Below are 17890 nucleotides of genomic sequence, written 5' to 3'. Positions count from 1 at the left end.
TGCTGATTCCTCTCCCAATGCAGCCAAGCATCTGACTAGCCTTCCTCATTGCTTTGTTACATTGCTTACCTGCCTTTAAGTCACCTGAAATAATGACTCCTAGATCCCTTTTCTCCTCAGTAGTTTCCAGTATAGTGCCATTAATACTGTATTTAGCCTTTGGATATTTGAGACCCAAGCGCATGATTTTGCATTTTTGGGCATTAAACTGTAATTGCCACACTTGTGACCATTCATCGGGGTAAATTTACTAAGATTCGTATTACTACCGATTTGGTGTGAAAATCATCACGAATGACATCGAAAGTGTGTTTGTGCAACTTTTTGAATTGGTTACGCCTAATTTACTAAGCTGTCGTATTTGTATTTTTCGTGTTGTCCGATGTCGATGTCATTCGTGTTTTTTTCGTAAGAATGCGGCCGTTTTTGTTGTTTTTCGGCCGTGTTTTTCGGTTTATTTTACGACTGCGTCACATGTCTGTTCCGGCAGTGTTTGTCCGTTCCCGGCCGCGTTTTTTTTTCTAAGTTTCGATTTTGTCACTCGTCCGTGATTGGTTGTATTCGTGATGGAGGAGTGTCTGTGCACATTACTATAAAAACGCCCCAAACCGTCCGCACCTCGTGGGTTTAGCTAGTGGAGAGGAGAGAGGAAGGTGTATTAGGAGTTGGTGAGTTTGGTGGAGTTGTTGGTGGATTTGTTGCGGAGTTTATCGATTGTTGAGTGCTGTACTGTGTGTGTAAGTAGTATTGTCTTACTTGTTGTGTAGTTTTTTCAAAGTTTGTCTACTTTTTTGTCCTTGTTTTTTTTTTAAAGTCTATTGTCATTGTTTGTGAGTGTGTGTGTGTGTGTGTGTGTGTGTGTGTGTGTGTGTGTGTGTGTGTGTGTTGTGTGGTGTGTAGTGGTAGTGGAGGAGTGTGTTTTCTGTTTTTTTTCTCTGTGTTTTTTGTAGTTTGTAGGGATTATGTCTCAGTCAGAGGTCAGTGTGGTGGAGGAGGTTAGTGAGAGGGAGGAGGTGAGTGAGGTGGAGGAGGTGAGTGAGGTGGAGGAGGTGAGTGAGGTGGAGGAGGTGAGTGAGAGGGAGGAGGTTAGTGAGGAGGAGGAGGGGGTGCCTGTTGCTGCGTTATCCAGTGATAGTGATGGTGCTGTGGCTCCGCAGCCACGCACCACTACCAAGACTGGGCGCAATGTGAAGTTCAGCTATGCTGAAAACATGGCTTTGGTGCGGGAGCAGATGAGGCATCATCGCCAATTGTTTGGGCAGGATGCTGCCAAGGTGTCCTCACGTAGGAAGTCTGTCCTGTGGGGTAAAGTTATAACGGCAGTGAATAGTGAGGGTGTGGTGAGGCGGACTGAGGACACATGTCGTAAGCGCTTTTATGACATCAAGCGCCGTGTCAAGGCCAAGATGGCCAAGGAGGCCAAATCAGCCCGCCAAACCGAGGGTGGACACCCCTTCCGTGCTACTTATCGGGATTGGGAGGAGCCTGTGCGGTCCCTTATTCCTTCAGAAGTGGTTGCTGCGACTCATGTCCGGGATTCGGACCGGCCAAGGCAGGATGGTGAGTTTGTTTTAAATTATTTCGTGATATTGCATTTTTTAAAATTTTTATGCTGCTAATTGTTACTGTGTTTTTAAAATTAGAAACATTGTGTTGGTGATGTAGTGCAGGCCTGTGCAACCTGTAGCTGTAAAGGTGTTTCCAAACTACAAGTCCCATCATGCATTGCCTGAGTTTTGTTATTAGTGAATGGTACATCTGTTGCAGTGCATGCTGGTATGTGTAGTTCTAATACATAATCAGAGATCTTGCTTGTCCCTAACTTTTTTAAAAGAACATTTATTAAATATTGTTTTTTTTTGTTATTGATGTTTGTTTGTTTTTTTTTTTTTGTTTTTTTATGCTGTTTGTGTCAATTTGTTGTTTTAATTTTTCTGCAAAATATTGTGCAGAATTAACCTTTGGATAAGGATTATTTAGTGCAACACCATCTTATTTTAAAAATACACACCCAATTAATGAATCCAGAATAGCTTAAACAAAAAATAGTTTACTTAACATTAGGTTCCAGATGTTTACATCACAATAAGGAAGTTCAGATAACAAGGAGTATTTAAAGTATGGTCATAATGTTTTTTCAAATGTATCAACAGTACGCCAGAGAAGCACCACACACAGGCCACAGCCAACTGATGATGATGGTGGGAATGCAGGTAAGAATTCACTGTATTCACATATTCGGCAAACACATAGAAGCAAAAAAATAATAATGTTTTTCTTTTCACATAGGTTCTTCTTCTGCAAGCCGCCCTCCTCTAAGGCGGCCATCACAGGGCTCTGTGAGTTTGCCTAGGAGGCCCAGTAAGACACGTCGTGTGGAGTCTGAGTCTGCGGCTCCATCTTCACCACCCAGGCGGCGCATCTCCGCAGTGTTGCCCCAGCCACCTCTGGAAATTTTGGCAAGTCCTCAAAGTGATGAGCCACGATCACCTCAGCTGTCTGGTGAGTAAAAAATGTTAATAAAAAATTAATAAAAGTTTGACACAGTGTGGACTATGAATGAACATGGCTAAGTCATATTAATTTTACTAAGCACTGATATGTGCAAGGTGTTATATGCTGAAAAAGTTTATTATTATTTTTTTTAAATGTAAAAACGAATCTGTTTGCCTTGTGCCTTTATCACCTTGCACATATCATTGTCTGTTCAAATCCTTAGGTCTTCTCATGGTTAATTCAGCTGCACCACTGTTTGTGTATTGTCAAGACAATTATATTTTGGCACATTATTAGTCATGGCCATAATGTCAATTACCAAGCACATGTAAAAAGTTCCAATACTGGTCAAGCAATAAGCTTCCACCAGATCTGGAGGGTAACCCGCACTGAGATTAGTAAATTATGATGTCAATCACAGAGTTGGAGTGCCTATTGTCATATCTAATTACACCCTATTTTAGGGATTCGCATATATCAGTATATATATGAGACAAAATTAGGAGGCTCACAAAGGTGCTACCTACTGGTTTAAACAAGGATATGGAGTCAAATCCCCATAGAAAGGGGAAAAGGAAAAGAAACCAGATAAATTTAAGGTGCACTCATCCAACTACTAACTAGGGATGAGCGGGTTCGGTTCCTCGGAATCCGAACCCGCCCGAACTTCATGTTTTTTTACACGGGGCCGAGCGACTCGGATCTTCCCGCCTTGCTCGGTTAACCCGAGTGCGCCCGAACGTCATCATCCCGCTGTCGGATTCTCGCGAGGCTCGGATTCTATCGCGAGACTCGGATTCTATATAAGGAGCCGCGCGTCGCCGCCATTTTCACACGTGCATTGAGATTCATAGGGAGAGGACGTGGCTGGCGTCCTCTCCGTTTATAGAGAAGAGAGTGAGACAGTAGAGAGAGACACAGTAGTAATTTTGGGGAGCATTAGGAGGAGTACTAGTTACTTGCTGAAGTGATAGATAATGTGACTGTATATTATCTGACTTGTGGGGGAGACACTGACAGTGGGGAGCAGTTAGAGTCTGAGAGCAGGACTCAGGAGTATATATAACGTACAGTGCACACTTTTGCTGCCAGAGTGCCACACTGCCATTGTGACCACACTGACCACCAGTATAATATATATTGTGATTGTCTGCTTAGGAGTACTACTTGCAAGTTGCTGATAGTGTGACCAGTGACCTGACCACCAGTCACCACCAGTTTACTATATATATATATATATATATATATATATATATAATTGTATATAATATATATATATATAATATTGTATACCACCTACCCGTGGTTTTTCTTTTTTTCTTTCTTCTTTATACATACTACTATAGTAGCTTACTGTAGCAGTCTGCGGTGCTGCTGAGCTGACTGTGTCCAGCAGGTCCGTCATCAGTCATTACATAATAAATATATATACCTGTCCGGCTGCAGTACTAGTGATATTATATATATATATATATATATATATTGATTTCATCTCATTATCATCCAGTCTATATTAGCAGCAGACACAGTACGGTAGTCCACGGCTGTAGCTGCCTCTGTGTCGGCAGTCGCTCGTCCATCCATAATTGTATACCACCTACCCGTGGTTTTTTTTTTTCTTTCTTCTTTATACATACTACTATAGCAGCTTACTGTAGCAGTCTGCGGTGCTGCTGAGCTGACAGTGTCCAGCAGGTCCGTCATCAGTCATTACATAATAAATATATATACCTGTCCGGCTGCAGTACTAGTGATATTATATATATATATATTGATTTCATCTCATTATCATCCAGTCTATATTAGCAGCAGACACAGTACGGTAGTCCACGGCTGTAGCTACCTCTGTGTCGGCAGTCGCTCGTCCATCCATAATTGTATACCACCTACCCGTGTTTTTTTTTTCTTTCTTTCTTCTTTATACATACTACTATAGTAGCTTACTGTAGCAGTCTGCGGTGCTGCTGAGCTGACAGTGTCCAGCAGGTCCGTCATCAGTCATTACATAATAAATATATATACCTGTCCGGCTGCAGTACTAGTGATATTATATATATATATATATATTGATTTCATCTCATTATCATCCAGTCTATATTAGCAGCAGACACAGTACGGTAGTCCACGGCTGTAGCTACCTCTGTGTCGGCAGTCGCTCGTCCATCCATAATTGTATACCACCTACCCGTGGTTTTTTTTTTCTTTCTTCTTTATACATACTACTATAGTAGCTTACTGTAGCAGTCTGCGGTGCTGCTGAGCTGACAGTGTCCAGCAGGTCCGTCATCAGTCATTACATAATAAATATATATATACCTGTCCAGCTGCAGTACTAGTGATATTATATATATATATATATTGATTTCATCTCATTATCATCCAGTATATATTAGCAGCAGACACAGTACGGTAGTCCACGGCTGTAGCTACCCCTGTGTCGGCAGTCGCTCGTCCATCCATAATTGTATACCACCTACCCGTGGTTTTTTTTTTCTCTTTCTTCTTGATACATACTACTATAGTAGCTTACTGTAGCAGTCTGCGGTGCTGCTGAGCTGACAGTGTCCAGCAGGTCCGTCATCAGTCATTACATAATAAATATATATACCTGTCCGGCTGCAGTACTAGTGTGATATTATATATATATATATTGATTTCATCTCATTATCATCCAGTCTATATTAGCAGCAGACACAGTACGGTAGTCCACGGCTGTAGCTACCTCTGTGTCGGCAGTCGCTCGTCCATCCATAATTGTATACCACCTACCCGTGGTTTTTTTTTTTCTTTCTTCTTTATACATACTACTATAGTAGCTTACTGTAGCAGTCTGCGGTGCTGCTGAGCTGACAGTGTCCAGCAGGTCCGTCATCAGTCATTACATAATAAATATATATACCTGTCCGGCTGCAGTACTAGTGATATTATATATATATATATATATATATATATATTAATTTCATCTCATTATCATCCAGTCTATATTAGCAGCAGACACAGTACGGTAGTCCACGGCTGTAGCTACCTCTGTGTTGGCAGTCGCTGGTCCATCCATAATTGTATACCACCTACCCGTGTTTTTTTTTTCTCTTTCTTCTTGATACATACTACTATAGTAGCTTACTGTAGCAGTCTGCGGTGCTGCTGAGCTGACAGTGTCCAGCAGGTCCGTCATCAGTCATTACATAATAAATATATATACCTGTCCGGCTGCAGTACTAGTGATATTATATATATATATATATATTAATTTCATCTCATTATCATCCAGTCTATATTAGCAGCAGACACAGTACGGTAGTCCACGGCTGTAGCTACCTCTGTGTCGGCAGTCGCTGGTCCATCCATAAGTATACTAGTATCCATCCATCTCCATTGTTTACCTGAGGTGCCTTTTAGTTGTGCCTATTAAAATATGGAGAACAAAAATGTTGAGGTTCCAAAATTAGGGAAAGATCAAGATCCACTTCCACCTCGTGCTGAAGCTGCTGCCACTAGTCATGGCCGAGACGATGAAATGCCAGCAACGTCGTCTGCCAAGGCCGATGCCCAATGTCATAGTACAGAGCATGTAAAATCCAAAACACCAAATATCAGTAAAAAAAGGACTCCAAAATCTAAAATAAAATTGTCGGAGGAGAAGCGTAAACTTGCCAATATGCCATTTACCACACGGAGTGGCAAGGAACGGCTGAGGCCCTGGCCTATGTTCATGGCTAGTGGTTCAGCTTCACATGAGGATGGAAGCACTCAGCCTCTCGCTAGAAAACTGAAAAGACTCAAGCTGGCAAAAGCACCGCAAAGAACTGTGCGTTCTTCGAAATCCCAAATCCACAAGGAGAGTCCAATTGTGTCGGTTGCGATGCCTGACCTTCCCAACACTGGACGTGAAGAGCATGCGCCTTCCACCATTTGCACGCCCCCTGCAAGTGCTGGAAGGAGCACCCGCAGTCCAGTTCCTGATAGTCAGATTGAAGATGTCAGTGTTGAAGTACACCAGGATGAGGAGGATATGGGTGTTGCTGGCGCTGGGGAGGAAATTGACAAGGAGGATTCTGATGGTGAGGTGGTTTGTTTAAGTCAGGCACCCGGGGAGACACCTGTTGTCCGTGGGAGGAATAGGGCCGTTGACATGCCTGGTGAAAATACCAAAAAAATCAGCTCTTCGGTGTGGAAGTATTTCACCAGAAATGCGGACAACATTTGTCAAGCCGTGTGTTGCCTTTGTCAAGCTGTAATAAGTAGGGGTAAGGACGTTAACCACCTCGGAACATCCTCCCTTATACGTCACCTGCAGCGCATTCATAATAAGTCAGTGACAAGTTCAAAAACTTTGGGCGACAGCGAAAGCAGTCCACTGACCAGTAAATCCCTTCCTCTTGTAACCAAGCTCACGCAAACCACCCCACCAACTCCCTCAGTGTCAATTTCCTCCTTCCCCAGGAATGCCAATAGTCCTGCATGCCATGTCACTGGCAATTCTGACGAGTCCTCTCCTGCCTGGGATTCCTCCGATGCATCCTTGCGTGTAACGCCTACTGCTGCTGGCGCTGCTGTTGTTGCTGCTGGGAGTCGATGGTCATCCCAGAGGGGAAGTCGTAAGCCCACTTTTACTACTTCCACCAAGCAATTGACTGTCCAACAGTCCTTTGCGAGGAAGATGAAATATCACAGCAGTCATCCTGTTGCAAAGCGGATAACTGAGGCCTTGACAACTATGTTGGTGTTAGACGTGCGTCCGGTATCCGCCGTTAGTTCACAGGGAACTAGACAATTTCTTGAGGCAGTGTGCCCCCGTTACCAAATACCATCTAGGTTCCACTTCTCTAGGCAGGCGATACCGAGAATGTACACGGACGTCAGAAAAAGACTCACCAGTGTCCTAAAAAATGCAGTTGTACCCAATGTCCACTTAACCACGGACATGTGGACAAGTGGAGCAGGGCAGGGTCAGGACTATATGACTGTGACAGCCCACTGGGTAGATGTATGGACTCCCACTGCAAGAACAGCAGCGGCGGCACCAGTAGCAGCATCTCGCAAACGCCAACTCTTTCCTAGGCAGGCTACGCTTTGTATCACCGGTTTCCAGAATACGCACACAGCTGAAAACCTCTTACGGCAACTGAGGAAGATCATCGCGGAATGGCTTACCCCAATTGGACTCTCCTGTGGATTTGTGGCATCGGACAACGCCAGCAATATTGTGTGTGCATTAAATATGGGCAAATTCCAGCACGTCCCATGTTTTGCACATACCTTGAATTTGGTGGTGCAGAATTTTTTTAAAAACAACAGGGGCGTGCAAGAGATGCTGTCGGTGGCCAGAAGAATTGCGGGACACTTTCGGCGTACAGGCACCACGTACAGAAGACTGGAGCACCACCAAAAACGCCTGAACCTGCCCTGCCATCATCTGAAGCAAGAAGTGGTAACGAGGTGGAATTCAACCCTCTATATGCTTCAGAGGTTGGAGGAGCAGCAAAAGGCCATTCAAGCCTATACAATTGAGCACGATATAGGAGGTGGAATGTACCTGTCTCAAGCGCAGTGGAGAATGATTTCAACGTTGTGCAAGGTTCTGCAACCTTTTGAACTTGCCACACGTGAAGTCAGTTCAGACACTGCCAGCCTGAGTCAGGTCATTCCCCTCATCAGGCTTTTGCAGAAGAAGCTGGAGGCATTGAAGGAGGAGCTAAAAGGGAGCGATTCCGCTAGGCATGTGGGACTTGTGGATGGAGCCCTTAATTCGCTTAACAAGGATTCACGGGTGGTCAATCTGTTGAAATCAGAGCACTACATTTTGGCCACCGTGCTCGATCCTAGATTTAAAACCTACCTTGGATCTCTCTTTCCGGCACACACAAGTCTGCTGGGGTTCAAAGACCTGCTGGTGACAAAATTGTCAAGTCAAGCGGAACGCGACCTGTCAACATCTCCTCCTTCACATTCTCCCGCAACTGGGGGTGCGAGGAAAAGGCTCAGAATTCCGAGCCCACCCGCTGGCGGTGATGCAGGGCAGTCTGGAGCGACTGCTGATGCTGACATCTGGTCCGGACTGAAGGACCTGACAACGATTACGGACATGTCGTCTACTGTCACTGCATATGATTCTCTCACCATTGAAAGAATGGTGGAGGATTATATGAGTGACCGCATCCAAGTAGGCACGTCAGACAGTCCGTACTTATACTGGCAGGAAAAAGAGGCAATTTGGAGGCCCTTGCACAAACTGGCTTTATTCTACCTAAGTTGCCCTCCCACAAGTGTGTACTCCGAAAGAGTGTTTAGTGCCGCCGCTCACCTTGTCAGCAATCTGCGTAAGAGGTTACTTCCAGAAAATGTGGAGAAGATGATGTTCATTAAAATGAATTATAATCAATTCCTCCGTGGAGACATTGACCAGCAGCAATTGCCTCCACAAAGTACACAGGGAGCTGAGATGGTGGATTCCAGTGGGGACGAATTGATAATCTGTGAGGAGCGGGATGTACACGGTGATATATCGGAGGATGATGATGAGGTGGACATCTTGCCTCTGTAGAGCCAGTTTGTGCAAGGAGAGATTAATTGCTTCTTTTTCGGTGGGGGTCCAAACCAACCCGTCATTTCAGTCACAGTCGTGTGGCAGACCCTGTCACTGAAATGATGGGTTGGTTAAAGTGTGCATGTCCTGTTTATACAACATAAGGGTGGGTGGGAGGGCCCAAGGACAATTCCATCTTGCACCTCTTTTTTCTTTCATTTTTATTTAAGTCATGTGCTGTTTGGGGAGTGTTTTTTGGAAGGGCCATCCTGCGTGACACTGCAGTGCCACTCCTAGATGGGCCAGGTGTTTGTGTCAGCCACTAGGGTCGCTTATCTTACTCACACAGCTACCTCATTGCGCCTCTTTTTTTCTTCTTTGCGTCATGTGCTGTTTGGGGAGTGTTTTTTGGAAGGGCCATCCTGCGTGACACTGCAGTGCCACTCCTAGATGGGCCAGGTGTTTGTGTCGGCCACTAGGGTCGCTTAGCTTACTCACACAGCTACCTCATTGCGCCTCTTTTTTTCTTCTTTGCGTCATGTGCTGTTTGGGGAGTGTTTTTTGGAAGGGCCATCCTGCGTGACACTGCAGTGCCACTCCTAGATGGGCCAGGTGTTTGTGTCGGCCACTAGGGTCGCTTAGCTTACTCACACAGCTACCTCATTGCGCCTCTTTTTTTCTTCTTTGCGTCATGTGCTGTTTGGGGAGTGTTTTTTGGAAGGGCCATCCTGCGTGACACTGCAGTGCCACTCCTAGATGGGCCAGGTGTTTGTGTCGGCCACTAGGGTCGCTTAGCTTACTCACACAGCTACCTCATTGCGCCTCTTCTTTTCTTCTTTGCGTCATGTGCTGTTTGGGGAGTGTTTTTTGGAAGGGCCATCCTGCGTGACACTGCAGTGCCACTCCTAGATGGGCCAGGTGTTTGTGTCGGCCACTAGGGTCGCTTAGCTTAGTCATCCAGCGACCTCGGTGCAAATTTTAGGACTAAAAATAATATTGTGAGGTGTGAGGTATTCAGAATAGACTGAAAATGAGTGGAAATTATGGTTTTTGAGGTTAATAATACTTTGGGATCAAAATGACCCCCAAATTCTATGATTTAAGCTGTTTTTTAGGGTTTTTTGAAAAAAACACCCGAATCCAAAACACACCCGAATCCGACAAAAAAAATTCGGTGAGGTTTTGCCAAAACGCGGTCGAACCCAAAACACGGCCGCGGAACCGAACCCAAAACGAAAACACAAAACCCGAAAAATTTCAAGTGCACATCCCTACTACTAACTCATCAATATGATTGTTGTTATAGAATATTGTTCTATAACAACAATCATATTGATGAGTTAGTAGTTGGATGAGTGCACCTTAAATTTATCTGGTTTCTTTTCCTTTTCCCCTTTCTATGGGGATTTGACTCCATACCAAGCACTTGTGTTTTTTTTCCAAAATTACAGCACCCTTTTTCAGATGTCATGTTGGCCATAGCATCCATTTTGTTTTTGTAATAACATTTTTATAAAAAAACATTTTAAAACACATTGTTTAATACAAATGTTTAACATGGCCCACATCACCATTTATAAACATAGTCCAACTTAACACATTTGCATGTTTTGTGAAAACTACACAAATAAAATATAGTTTTTGTTTTTATGATTAAGAAAAAAATGACTGCCTTTACAAATTAATTAGTTTGTTAGAAACCACATTTACTGCCTTGTTTGTGTTTATCTAAAGGAAGGGCCTTACACAATTTTAACATGCATTAATGTTAAATGGGGACATATCTTCGTGTTTCACATATCATTATGGCTTAGAGTCTCTGAACAAAACAAATTTAAAAAAATTGTGTTGTGTAAATTAGAAGGCACACACAGGCGTGCACAGAAACTGAATTGCGGGTTTCGCACAGGACTCCCCCCTCCACGGCATTATAGTGTTCTCACACCTCCCCTGTCCTGGATGTAGACTGCTTACCTGGTCCGCTCCTCTGGGTCGTCCAGGTGAGCAGTCTATATCCAGGACAGGGGAGGTGAGAGAACACTATAATGTTGTGTAGGGGGGGAAGTTTGGTGCGGAACTCGCCAGTCAGTGTCTGCACATGCCTGTGAAGGCACATATGTGTTTCTTAAGGCAATATTCCAAGTTTTTTGGGCAACACACAATCTGTAACATTTTCATGAGTATTATTAAGTATGCCATGTTTAGGACAAGCAAAGAAATATATTTGAAAATAAACAGTGGCTGTTGTGACCCCCATACAGAGCCAACCATCATGGGCGAGGACGACCAGCAGGAACCTGACCAACAGGCTTCCTTTACACTGCACCTGCAGCCCGTTGCTCCTACCCAGCCAACCCAGCAGCAGGATATGCCCCTAGCCTCCGTAAGCCCCCAATTGATCCCAACTCCACCACAGCAACAAATGTCCGCAGACTTTTGGAGCAGTTGGGCCACACAACAGGTCCAAAACACTGCCTACCTGAACACACACACACAACACCTTGCCAGTCTGCCGCATCATCTACCTCGCATTAGTAGGAACTCGGGCAGACTGATTGTTCAGGTAGGCAGAATAGCTACTTCAATGGAGCAAATCAGGGCGGACAACATGCAAATGCTGGCAAATTTATCTCGAGTAATCGATGAGCAACAGCGGCAGCAACAAGCCCTAATACAAGTCATACAGCACAACCAAGTAGTGACTGAAACTTTGTCCAGAATTGTTGCCAGCCACACTGCCACCAATAATCAGCTGAATGCCAGTATTCACAACCTTAGCCAAAGCATTACTGTGCTGGCAGCACAACAAGTCAGCTCCAGCTCCGGAACGACTACCCCTAGCCAGACCCCAGTTACCTCCCCTGTTCGACGCTCAAGCAGAACACGGGCCAGCGACCCTGGACAAACCTCTGCACCAAGCACACACACCAAAAAAAAATGAGTAAGACATGAAATTTGTGCAACACAATAAATGTTTTGCTATTGTATTCCCAAAAAAATCCTGTGTCCGTGTCAATCATTGTAAAACACGCTATGTGTGTATGATTTAATGGGGTAATGATTGTCAATGTTTTTTTTTTTTTTTTTTAAACATACACACCAGTATAAAGAACAAACACTAACGAACAAAACAAACATTCACCCCCTACAATACATGTAATAAAAGTGGTTAGGCAAGGTGATTTAAAACAAAATAATACTTACGGGTAAAATATCGCTGAATAACTTCTTGCCTTACCTGCCTCCCTACATCTGTACTCACACTGTCACCAGATGTTTCTAACTCCTCTGCTTGCTGACTGTTTTCTTCATCATTATGTGGCAGATGTTGTTGCAAACACAGATTATGGAGAAAACAGCAGCAGAACACAATCCTAGTCACTTTAGAGGGACTATACAACAAAAGCCCAGCAGATTTATCCAGACACCGAAACCTAGATTTCAGCACCCCAAAACATCTTTCTATCACGTTCCGCGTAGACTTATATGCATGATTGTAACTGTGTTCAGCAGGAGAATCAGGTTGGGACAATGGAGTAAGTAGCCAAGAGTAGCAGCCATAACCACCATCACCTGAAATACAGATATAGGCAACATTAGTACATGTGTATGATGAATAATTACCCAAAAAAAAAAGGAGTTTGAAGTTACCACACATACACACAACACACTTGGAACATACCCAGCAGCCAGCCATCAGGCATTTGTCCGTCCTCAAATTTATCGAAGAGAGATGACTGACTGAGGATGAAGGAGTCATGGCAGCCGCCAGGGTAACCTGCAACCACACTCATAATTTTTAGATTTGCATCACAAACCACCTGGACATTAGTGGATTTGTCCATATGTCGATTAGTATAAATATATTGACGGCCCCTAGGTGGTCTCAGCTCAACGTGTGTGCAATCTATGGCCCCCAGCACATTGGGCATGCCAGCAAGCTCATAGAAAGCTACCCTGACTGCATGCCACTGCGACTCCTGGGTAGGGAAGCAGATAGAGGCATTTATATGGGTTTCCAAGACATCCAAAACCTGAGTGGACATTAATAAATATAAGGCGAGTGTCATGATCTGTAATCAATACAATACTGTGTTCTAAGACCTAACAGAAGCAACACTTAGACATAGACGTGTATGTATATTTCAACTCACCTGATTCAAATATTTTGAAAAGGTGGGCTGGGAGATACCAATGACGTCGCCTGTCACAGCCTGGAAGCTCCCAGTAGCCATAAAGTGCAACACAGCCAGGAGTTTGTGCAGGCCTGAGACAGAGCGAGAGCGTGCTGTCTCAGGGTCTAGTCCCAGTTTGACAAGGTCATACAGACGGAAAATGTTGTTTCGATTTAGCCTAAACATCTGTATGACCCTATCATCAGACAATGCGTTTAAGTTTAAACGTCCCCTAAAAAAACGAGGCTGGCGCAGCTTCCGCGGCACCTGTTCAACCTGCTGACCATGTTCACTTACCTGGCCCTGATTTATTGAAGAGTCATGGAGCACTCTCAGGTATCCCCCAGCAACCAAAAAATCTGAAGCACACACAACAGCCGCCATTTCAGAGTGAGAGATATTCAAAATGTGCCTGGGAGCCTTTTATAGGGCCAAACATTCAGGTGTGACTAATGAATAATTGAATACACATGTAAACACGCTTATCAAAAGCAGATCTATTTTTTTTTTAGGACTTTTGTACGAATTTTATTTTTTCACCGCAAATGCATTATCACGGTAGACATTACAAATACGAATGGTTAGTAAATGACCGTGATTCATACCTAAACAGCCGCGTTTTGACCGATGGTGTATTCATTCGTAATTTTACACATGAACTTCCAAAAAAATACGAATGGCCTCATCACTGCCGTGTTTTTTGCTTAGTAAATTACCGAGATGACACTTTGAAGAAAAAACGGCATCTCGGTCAAAATCGGGACCTTAGTAAATATACCCCATCTAGTCTACCTAGATCCTCAGACATTTGTTTTACTCCACCTGGTGTTGCATACCTTTGTGTCATCGGCAAAAAGGCATACTTTCACTTTAATGCTATTTGCAATGTCACCAATAAAGATATTGAAAAGCAATGGTCCAAGTTAGAGATGAGCGGGTTCGGTTCCTCGGGATCCGAACCCCCCCGAACTTCAACCATTTTACACAGTTCCGAGGCAGCCTCGGATCTTCCCGCCTTGCTCGGTTAACCCGAGCGCGCCCGAACGTCATCATCCCGCTGTCAGATTCTCGCAAGATTTGTGTTCTATATAAGGAGCCGCGCGTCGCCGCCGCCATTTTCACTCGTGCTTTGGAGATGATAGCGAGAGGACGTTGCTGCGTTCTCTCAGTTTCTGTGTTCAGTGTGCTGCAAATATCTGTGCTCAGTGTGCTGCAAATATCTGTGCTCAGTGTGCTTGCAAATATCTGTGCTCAGTGTGCTGAAAATATCTACGTTCTCTGCCTGAAAAACGCTCCATATCTGTGCTGCATTGTAGTATATAGTAGGAGGACATTGCAGAATCTCGCTGTGACCACCAGTATATATATAGCAGTACGGTACAGTAGTCCATTGCTGTACCTCTGTGTCGTCAAGTAAACTATGCATCCATACCTGTGCTGCATTTTAGTTGTGCGCAGTATATAGTAGGAGGACAGTGCAGAATTTTGCTGACCACCAGTATATATATAGCAGTATGGTACAGTAGACCACTGCTCTACCTCTGTGTCGTCAAGTATACTATGCATCCATACCTGTGCTGCATTTTAGTTGTGCGCAGTATATAGTAGGACAGTGCAGAATTTTGCTGACCACCAGTACATATATATATAGCAGTACGGTACAGTAGTCCACTGCTCTACCTCTGTGTCGTCAAGTATACAATGCATCCATACCTGTGCTGCATTTTAGTTGTGCGCAGTATATAGTAGGAGGACAGTGCAGAATTTTGCTGACCACCAGTATATATATATTAGTATGGTACAGTAGTCCACTGCTCTACCTCTGTGTCGTCAAGTATACTATCCATATCTGTGCTGCATTGTAGTTGTGCGCAGTATATAGTAGGAGGACAGTGCAGAAATTTACTGACCACCAGTATATATATAATAAGAATTTACTTACCGATAATTCTATTTCTCATAGTCCGTAGTGGATGCTGGGAACTCCGTAAGGACCATGGGGAATAGCGGCTCCGCAGGAGACTGGGCACAAATAGAAAGCTTTAGTACTACCTGGTGTGCACTGGCTCCTCCCCCTATGACCCTCCTCCAAGCCTCAGTTAGGATACTGTGCCCGGACGAGCGTACACAATAAGGAAGGATTTTGAATCCCGGGTAAGACTCATACCAGCCACACCAATCACACCGTATAACTTGTTATCTGAACCCAGTTAACAGTATGATAAACAGAGGAGCCTCTAGAAAAGATGGCTCACTACAACAATAACCCGATTTAGTTAACAATAACTATGTACAAGTATTGCAGACAATCCGCACTTGGGAGGGGCGCCCAGCATCCACTACGGACTATGAGAAATAGAATTATCGGTAAGTAAATTCTTATTTTCTCTGATGTCCTAGTGGATGCTGGGAACTCCGTAAGGACCATGGGGATTATACCAAAGCTCCCTAACGGGCGGGAGAGTGCGGATGACTCTGCAGCACCGAATGAGAGAACTCCAGGTCCTCCTCAGCCAGGGTATCAAATTTGTAGAATTTAGCAAACGTGTTTGCCCCTGACCAAGTAGCTGCTCGGCAAAGTTGTAAAGCCGAGACCCCTCGGGCGGCCGCCCAAGATGAGCCCACTTTCCGTGTGGAATGGGCTTTTACAGATTTTGGCTGTGGCAGGCCTGCCACAGAATGTGCAAGCTGAATTGTACTACAAATCCAAAGAGCAATAGTCTGCTTAGAAGCAGGAGCACCCAGCTTGTTGGGTGCATACAGGATAAACAGCGAGTCAGATTTTCTGACTCCAGCCGTCCTGGAAACGTATATTTTCAGGGCCCTGACTACGTCCAGCAACTTGGAGTCCTCCAAGTCCCTAGTAGCCGCAGGTACCACAATAGGCTGGTTCAGGTGAAACGCTGAAACCACCTTAGGGAGAAATTGAGGACGAGTCCTCAATTCTGCCCTATCCGTATGAAAAATTAGGTAAGGGCTTTTATAGGATAAAGCCGCCAATTCTGACACGCGCCTGGCTGAAGCCAGGGCCAATAGCATTACCACTTTCCATGTGAGATATTTTAAGCCCACAGTGGTGAGTGGTTCAAACCAATGTAATTTTAGGAACCCCAAAACCACATTGAGATCCCAAGGTGCCACTGGAGGCACAAAAGGAGGCTGTATATGCAGCACCCCTTTGACAAACGTCTGAACTTCAGGAACTGAAGCCAGTTCTTTTTGGAAGAAGATCGACAGTGCCGAAATTTGAACCTTAATGGACCCTAATTTTAGGCCCATAGACAGTCCTGTTTGCAGGAAATGTAGGAAACGACCCAGTTGAAATTCCTCTGTAGGGGCCTTCCTGGCCTCGCACCACGCAACATATTTACGCCAAATACGGTGATAATGCTGCACGGTTACTCCTTCCTGGCTTTGATCAGGGTAGGGATGACTTCATCCGGAATGCCTTTTTCCTTCAGGATCCGGCGTTCAACCGCCATGCCGTCAAACGCAGCCGCGGTAAGTCTTGGAACAGACAGGGTCCCTGCTGGAGCAGGTCCCTTCGTAGAGGTAGAGGCCACGGGTCCTCCGTGAGCATCTCTTGAAGTTCCGGGTACCAAGTCCTTCTTGGCCAATCCGGAGCCACGAGTATAGTCCTTACTCCTCTCCTTCTTATGATTCTCAGTACCTTGGGTATGAGAGGCAGAGGAGGGAACACATACACTGACTGGTACACCCACGGTGTTACCAGAGCGTCCACAGCTATTGCCTGAGGGTCCCGTGACCTGGCGCAATACCTGTCTAGTTTTTTGTTGAGGCGTGACGCCATCATGTCCACCTTTGGTTTTTCCCAACGGTTCACAATCATGTGGAAGACTTCTGGGTGAAGTCCCCACTCTCCCGGGTGGAGGTCGTGCCTGCTGAGGAAGTCTGCTTCCCAGTTGTCCACTCCCGGAATGAACACTGCTGACAGTGCTATCACATGATTTTCCGCCCAGCGAAGAATCCTTGCAACTTCTGCCATTGCCCTCCTGCTTCTTGTGCCGCCCTGTCTGTTTACGTGGGCGACTGCCGTGATGTTGTCTGACTGAATCAGCACCGGCTGACCTTGAAGCAGAGGTCGTGCTAGGCTTAGAGCATTGTAGATGGCCCTTAGCTCCAGGATATTTATGTGAAGTGATGTCTCCAGGCTTGACCACAAGCCCTGGAAATTTCTTCCTTGTGTGACTGCTCCCCAGCCTCTCAGGCTGGCATCCGTGGTCACCAGGACCCAGTCCTGAATGCCGAATCTGCGGCCCTCTAGAAGATGAGCACTCTGCAACCACCACAGAAGAGACACCCTTGTCCTTGGGGACAGGGTTATCCGCTGATGCATCTGAAGATGCGATCCGGACCATTTGTCCAGCAGATCCCACTGGAACGTTCTTGCGTGGAATCTGCCGAATGGAATCGCTTCGTAGGAAGCTACCATCTTTCCCAGGACTCTTGTGCATTGATGCACTGAGACTTGCCCTGGTTTCAGGAGGTTTCTGACTAGGTCGGATAACTCCCTGGCTTTTTCTTCCGGAAGGAACACCTTTTTCTGGACTGTGTCCAGAATCATCCCTAGGAACAGAAGACGTGTTGTCGGAATCAGCTGCGATTTTGGGATATTTAGAATCCAGCCGTGCTGCCGTAGCACTACTTGAGATAGGGCTACTCCGACTACTAA

General features: G+C 45.0%; 1 long non-coding RNA gene across 1 annotated transcript; it reads right to left on the bottom strand.

Moving 5' to 3' along the window:
• Nucleotides 1-2030: 2030 nt before the first annotated feature.
• LOC134980422 (uncharacterized) lies at nt 2031-12589 on the bottom strand. Its single transcript, XR_010190394.1, has 2 exons — nt 12227-12589; nt 2031-2499 (listed from the first exon to the last, which is right to left on the bottom strand). It is a non-coding gene; the product is annotated as an uncharacterized LOC134980422 (long non-coding RNA).
• Nucleotides 12590-17890: the final 5301 nt, after the last annotated feature.

This window comes from Pseudophryne corroboree, chromosome 12 (assembly GCF_028390025.1).
Source record: "Pseudophryne corroboree isolate aPseCor3 chromosome 12, aPseCor3.hap2, whole genome shotgun sequence".
In the NCBI taxonomy this organism is placed as follows: Eukaryota; Metazoa; Chordata; class Amphibia; order Anura; family Myobatrachidae; genus Pseudophryne; species Pseudophryne corroboree.
Note: the sequence above shows the minus strand (reverse complement) of the source record. Positions and strands in the feature narration are given on the sequence as shown.